The following is a 7,807-nucleotide window of genomic DNA, read 5'->3' as shown; positions in this document are numbered from 1 at the left end:
TTAATCAGAATCTTCGTGGTATAAGCTAGAACTGATGGCGGCATTCAAGAGAATCCGGAAGGTCTAAACCTTGTCTGTGGTATTCTGAGTAGGATTCAAGGATTGAATGACTGTGACGAGCTTCAAACTCCTGAAGGCTGGGTGTTAGTGACAGACGCAAAAGAATCACTGGATTCTATTCCAACCCGATTGAGAACCGACAGATGATTAGCCATGCTGTAACAGAGCGCTTGAACATTTTCACTGAGAGGATGGGAGGTAGCCATTGACAACGGTGAAACCCTGCATACAGCTTACCATGGAAGGAGCCTTGCGTGCTTGAAGAAGAAGACAATAGGAAAGCAGAGATTCAGAAGATAGAGCATCTCCAAAACCTCAACCTGTTCCCCATTACTGCAAACAAGTACTTATTTCATGTTCTTTTGCTTTTTACAATCAACCCTGATAATTATTGATATCCTGACTAAGAGTTACAAGATAACCATAGCTTGCTTCAAGTCGACAATTTCCGTGGGATCGACCCTTACTCACGTAAGGTATTACTTGGACGACCCAGTGCACTTGCTGGTTAGTTGTGCGGAATTGCAAAAGTGTGATTGCAATTTCGTGCACCAATAGTGACTCTTCTAGGTGCTGCCATGTCACCTACACGTAAATCAACTGGATCAGTAGAGAGGGAGCTTGTTTCTTCCTTAGATGAAGTTTCAGGTTCGTCCTCAGAGAGGACTCGCCAACGCCGAGCTTGCCTTATATGTGAAATAGTTATTTCAATCTCAGGGTCAAATACTGGCAAGCTTGGATCAGGAAGTGAACGTGTCATTTAACGAAAGAAACGTACAGCTCATAGTGACAAAATAAAAAGAAAAATTGCAATTAAATAAATTCCAATCAATAAATTAGCACACTGTTGCAACTCCCCAGCAACGCGCCAAAAATTGGCGAGTTAAGAAATTATTAATAGAAATACGTTGCAAGTATAGTCCTTAACCAGCAGAAAATCCGCTTATCAATTTAGAAGGGTTGTCATAATATTGAAATTAAAATACTGGGAGTATGAATCACAGGTCGTCTCCCAACGAGTTGCAGAAAGATGTGCTATTTTATCAATCAGGTGTTTTCAAAAATGGTTGAGTTGATAAACAGGAAATTAATTTAGAGAATTTAATTAATTTTAAATAAAAGCCTTGATTGGGAGTAGATTAGTTGGAAGCCCTATTCTTGTTGAAGTACTCTTAAGATTAATTAATAATTGGAAGTTGCTCTGCTTAGTTATCCCTTACTAGGTAAGGGAAAGTCAAGCAAGTTGGAAAGCTGTTTCTAGTCACAAGTCCTAATCCTCTCCCTTGGAAAGGACTAGTGTCAATGATTAGAGGGTGATCCAACAATAAACCCAATTATAATTTCTCTCTTGAGTGATTCAACTCAATGTTTCCTTTCAATCATCTCCCAATCAAGTTATGGAACTACTCACTCATCATAATTATAAACTTCACAAAATTAATGGGGAAAATAAAAGAAGACATGATAAATAATAATGAAAGGGATTAATTGAAAATAAAAATAGTCTATATTAATAACTTGTGAAAATAATCAAATGTCAACTCTGGAGGAATTAGGAATATGGAAGAATAAATGAAAAGTAAATAACAGAATATAATGACTAGTATCGGAGGTAGACTCTTCTCAAAAGCTAAAGCCAAAACCTTCAAAATCCTAATTATGAATGTTCAGGTGAGTAAACCTAGGGGAGGAGTAAATTCAGATCTAAAAACTAAAAATTATGTGGAATGAATGTTGTTCCCTGTCTCTGCATGTTCCCTGGCTCTAATATGTGTTTCTGGGCAAAAAACTAGGTTGAAATCCAGCCCAGAAACTCTGCCAACGACTTCTGAAATTCTGCAGATCGCGCACGTCATGCGGCCGCGTCGTCCACGTGTTCGCGTCACTCAGCGTTTCTCGTACCACGCGTGTGCGTCCTCCACGCATTCGCGTCGTTCATGCAGCTTCCAATCCACACGGTTGCGTCTGGCACGCGAGCGCGTCACTGTGATTTCTTCCTTTTCGCGCGGTCGCGTCAGCCATGCGACCGCGTGACTTCTCGCTGGTTATCTCCTCAATTCTTTGTGTTCCTTCCATTTTTGCATGCTTGCTTTCCATCCTTTAAGCCATTCCTGCCCTGTAATTCCTAAAATCACTTAACACACATATCAAGGCATCTAATGGTAATAAGAGAGGATTAAATAAAAGAAAATAAAAGCCAAAGAAGCATGTTTTCAATCATAGAATATTTTTAGGAAGGAATTGTAATTACATGCGAATCATATAAATAAGTGGGCAAAGACTTGATAAAACCACACAATTAAACACAATATGAATCATAAAATAGTGATTTATCAGTAGCATAGTCCAAACTGGCAATTAAATCCCATCAATCAAAGTTTAAATTCAAATTAAAACTAACCGAGAGTAATTAAACCTCGAGTCGTCTTCCCTAAGAACTAGTGACAATAAGCACATAATTTTGGTGAAAATCAAGGGGGTTTTCAATAGTGAGGCAAACAATTTAAGGAATTAAATAACACTCAAAATTGCAATTAATAAACTAATAAAGGAATCAAAGAACTATCTATGTAATATGAACAAGGTTAAAGCTTTAGGGTAATTCAAAACATAAATGGAAGCCTTGACTTGGGATGAGTTAGGGAATCCCTTCCTTGCCATAACCACAACTATGATAATTATGATGAATTAATCTGACCTAGTCAACCCTTAACATCAAAGAGTAAGTCAAGTGAGCATAATTGTTATTAATCCATAAATTCTAGCTAACTTACTAATTACCTTGGTAAAAAGCTAGTGTTAGTGGAAACAATAACAACTAACAACCCAAGAATTATCACTAAATGTCGGACATTATGACTCTAGTATTCTATATACTCATTTTCCCAAGCCAAGGAGTGGAAATCTACCTCATAATCAAAATTGACATTTCATCAAACACATGGTAGGCATAATCATAAAACATGGCAAATATAGGAAAATGATAAAAACTATGAACCACAAATGATCAAAATCAACACTAGTACCTCAAACAAACATATAATAACCATCAAACATCAATTTCATTAACTCAAACTCAAAATTACAAAACTATGTATATATTAACAAAGGAAATTAAAGTGTAAGAAAATGTAGAATAAGTAGTGCAATAAAAGAGAAAACTAAGAAGTACTTACAATGAAAATAAGCAAGGATCCAAAATCAAAATTGGAGAAATGCAAAATTGTAAATAAACCCTAATTAAACCTTAGGAAAAATTGAGAGAAAACTTAAGGTAAAACTATCCTAAAAACTACCCTAAAACTAGCTAAGTGTATTCTATAATGTATGGTATCTACGGTGTGTTACTAGCCCTCCTTATATGCTTCAGCAACTTCAGAAATGGGTCAAAAAGCCTCCCAAAATGCGAGTCACGTGACTTTTTAATGAAGTCATGTGTAGGGACTTGTGCATACGCACACATGCTAATTTCCTCTTGTGCATATGTACAAAAGGTTGTGCGTACACCCCCTTGACTGTATGCTTCTCCTTTGTTTTTTTCATGTTTTCTCCCAATTGCATGCTTCTCTTCCACCCTTACCAAGTCATTCCTACCTATTACACCTGAAATCACTTATCAAAACCATCAAGGTATCGAATGAAATAAAAGTGGAATAAAATTCATTAAAATAAGAACAAAATAGTATGTTTTCTGTAACACCCTTACTTTCCGAATGTCATGCTTCCGGCTGCGCCACTCTGATAGCTTGGGCATTACGACAACTCTGAACATATTTAATACTAAAATAGGAGCCTGTTCAAAATTTAAAACCGCATAACCTTTCAAAAACACTTTTTCGTTGAAATCATAAACATACATGTACATACAAATCAGATACAATACCTTAAGATATATATGTATACATACACTAGCTTTCAAACATACATATCATAATTTCATATCCCTCTTACAAACTTAATAAAGATAAAGGCGAGGGAAAAATAATAGATAAGATAATACTAAAATACCGACTAAATAGAAAATGAACATAACTCTTGTGAAACTTCGTCGTCCATATCCTGAAAAGGAATAACCTGTAGGGGAGTGAGGACGTCGTCCTCGCTTGTTCTCACTAAAGGATTACAGAAATTGCTATAACAAGATACGTAAAATAGAATTATTCTTAGAGTACAGTGATCATTACTCATCTTATGAGTCTTTCCAAAAACCTTGGGTACACATTCGAAATCCAGAAAATCCTTTTTTTGAAGACTTGGTAAATTTCTCAAATATTTTAAAACAAAATCTTTTTCTTTTCTTGCAAAATCTGAAAAGTTCTTCCTAGACAGTATGAATGACCAACATGTCCCAAACATAGGTTCAATTAAGTCTATGCTGTAAGAGTTTGATTTTTCATACTTTTCCAGACCACAACCATGAAAGCAGTTACCTACGCGGTATAAATGATCATCTTGTTCCAAGCATAGGTTCATTAAGTATATACTGCACTAGTCAGATACTTTATATAGAACTATAACTCAACATACCAATCACGGCCTCAAGCTCATCCAATCCAACACGGCTCTGGCCCAAACAACTCAATCATCAACCAATTCATCACAAACTAACCAATCAAACACAATCACAAATAATGTAGTTCAAAACACAATCAATAGCAATTATAACAAACATAGCAGTTAGAAGTTAACATAAGTATTCACATAAACAAACCAATTACAATATGCACACCCAAACAATGTCAAATAAATGCAAATGATGAATGTCTGTCCTACTGGCTGTGATATCACATTGTCGGTTCAATTGCCAACCCGACACATCCCCATGGAAATGTTGCCTTTCAGTCACGTATAAATGGGAACCCTCTGGGATAACGTGTCCACCACACGGTCCAAGATGTCAGTGCCTGCACACTCTTGTGATCCGAAAGGATGTGAGTGGGATACTCTGCCTCCAACCTCACATCTGCACGTAAGCGGGATTGAACCCCGTCCTTACACGAGCGCCGCAACTTCGACAAGCGGGATTGAACCACCATCCTTGCCAGGCGCAAGCGACTTATCAACAATCTCATCAATATCAAACCTCTCAGCATAAGTGGGATGAACCCGGCCCTTACGCCTACCAAACAATAACTCATCAATCTTGATGATATCCATAATCAATCAGGGTCAATAACTTATTTCAAATTCATTCTTGGCCCATTTACTTTTAAATAACGAATGTATTCAATTCATATCTTGCCAAGAATAATTTTTCGAAACGGAGCCACTTTTCACATCTTTCCAACACTTCCAAACAATCTCAAAACCATGCCAAATTCAAAATTTCTTTTGAAAGACTCAAAATCATTCATTTCTAAATCAGGATTTGGTCATAAAATTTCTCAGCAGAACCTCAAGACTTCAGGGGAGAATAACCTAACGCATTCCTTAAATTCATTGAAAACCTCCGAAACTTTAACTTCTTGATTTGAATAAATAAAATTGAATTTAAACCAAAACCAATTCATGTATCCAAATATTCCGAACCAATTTCAAAACCAAATCATTTAAACCGAAAACCAATTTCAGTTTCATTCTTAAATCTGTTTCCAAAGGCTCGGAAATTGTTTTAGTTTTACTAAATCAAGTTTCAGAAAATACTTCAAACTTTTCCTAAAATGTCGTAAAGTGAAATTAGTTAATCAAACTCTATTAAAACTCCTTCAAATTTGCTTACTTAATCACATGCCAAAACTTAATTATTTTCATCTTTAAATCAACTTTAAAACATGATTCCTTTCTAAAATAGTCTACATTCAAAATATAATATTTTCTTAATAAAAGGATTCAAACCTAATTCATTTATCAGTAATACAGTTCAAGCATAATCCATTCCTTTTTAAAATACCGTTTCAAATAAAGTCTTGGATTTTATAAAAGTTTCGGCAGCATCTCCCCTAAAACTTGGATGTTGCCACCCTTTCCGGTTCCCAACCAAACCAATCATCAATCCCCTCTCAACGGGTTCAAGACCAAATCAGTTTCTAATAAACAAAACTCAGACTTTCATACTATCAAGGTCGTTTCAAATCAACCAATCTAAAAATCTCCAATGTATCAAAATCAGACATTATTTCATCCAAACATGCAACCATATTCATCCAAGACATAATCAGACAATTCATAAGACTTGCATAATCACCAGAAATACATTTTGCACAGCATATCTATTTATAACAATTTCCAATTTAAATAAATTAGTTTGTATAAAAACCTCCTACCTCGACTCGTTGAAACCATAACCCAAAATGCATGAACGAAACCTTTTTAGCTCAACCCGAAACCAACAGCAACCACAAACTCAATCCTGATCACTTTCGCAGTGCTCACAACAACTTAAAAGTGACATGCAACGCTCAAAACACGACCCTGTATTACCAAAACCTCAGCGTTTATAACCGAACATAACATAATATTAATGCAAGAGTTTTCGAAACAAATACTTACCGAATTAAGAAAACAAAACAGCGGCGGTAGCTGAACCGGTTTGCCGGCAGCCCCGGCAGCCACCTTGAGCGACAGCAGTGACCAGAACTCTGGCGACGATGACTGTAACAAACACGCAGTGATGAAAAGCTTTCGAAAACTCAGAAGGAATAAAAGCCAACTAAAAAACCTTACTGGCAGTGGTTCTCATGGCGGCAAAGGCGTTCCCGGTGGCAGAAGCTCGGCCAAAAGCTTCGGTAGCAGCGGATCTGGCGGCATCAATGACATGAATAGCGACTGGACAGGTCACGGTCCTTCCTTCCTCGTAGATCTCTCTCTCCTTAGCATCACCCATGGACGACGGCGATGCTGGCTCCCTTCGGTGACAGTGGCGACGCGAAAAGCTGCAGCAACGGTAACGGGCATCACAGCGGCAGCTCCCACGCAGCGCGTCTCTCTCTCTCTCTCTCTCTTCTCGTGAACTGCGGCGACGGCGTCTGACAGCAGGGAGGACGAACGGTGACTTCTCCTCTTCGCGCGACTCTCTCCATCGTGTCTGGTCTTCCTCGCGATGGTGACAAGTCAGGATGGACGGATTGGCAGTGACGGGTCAGACGCGCACCTCCTTTTCCCGCGGCTGAGCTCCCTCATGCTCGTTCTTCCTCTCTCTTCCCTCTGCTCTTCTTGCTCTCTCCATCCTCTGAGCAACACGGCGGCGCGGCGGTAGTGACAACAACCACACCACCTCCCTCTTCTCCCTCCCCCTTCTTCCCGCACCCCGCTTCTTTCCCTTTCCTTTTAGGGAGTGTGTGTGAGAGAGAGTGTTATATTGTGGTAGAATTAGGGTTTCAATTTGGGAATTTTGGGTTTAATTAGAGTAAGGTAATTCTAATTAAATTTGAATATAGAGTATTAATTTGAAAAACTAATTTAATCTCTAAAATTACTCTAAAATATTATTTGTGGTATACAAATACTAATTGATTCACAATCAATTTCTCTAATTGAAAATACATAGTAATACAATTAATTTTATTTATCCTTAAAACTTAAAGTATTAAATGATATAAATATAATTTATCTAAAATCAAATCATATAAAATTCTTATTATTTCATAACTCCCAACTTTATAACTTAAATATAGAAAATAATTAAAAAAATCATAAAATTAGATGAAATTATGATTTAAATAGCCAAACATCATTATTTTTGAATTTCTAAAACTTTAAATCATAAATAGAAAAATAATTCATAAGTATAAAGTTTGAATAAAAATCT

The sequence above is a fragment of the Arachis duranensis genome, chromosome 7, assembly GCF_000817695.3.
Source record: "Arachis duranensis cultivar V14167 chromosome 7, aradu.V14167.gnm2.J7QH, whole genome shotgun sequence".
Taxonomy (NCBI): Eukaryota; Viridiplantae; Streptophyta; class Magnoliopsida; order Fabales; family Fabaceae; genus Arachis; species Arachis duranensis.
This window is presented reverse-complemented; position numbering follows the sequence as displayed.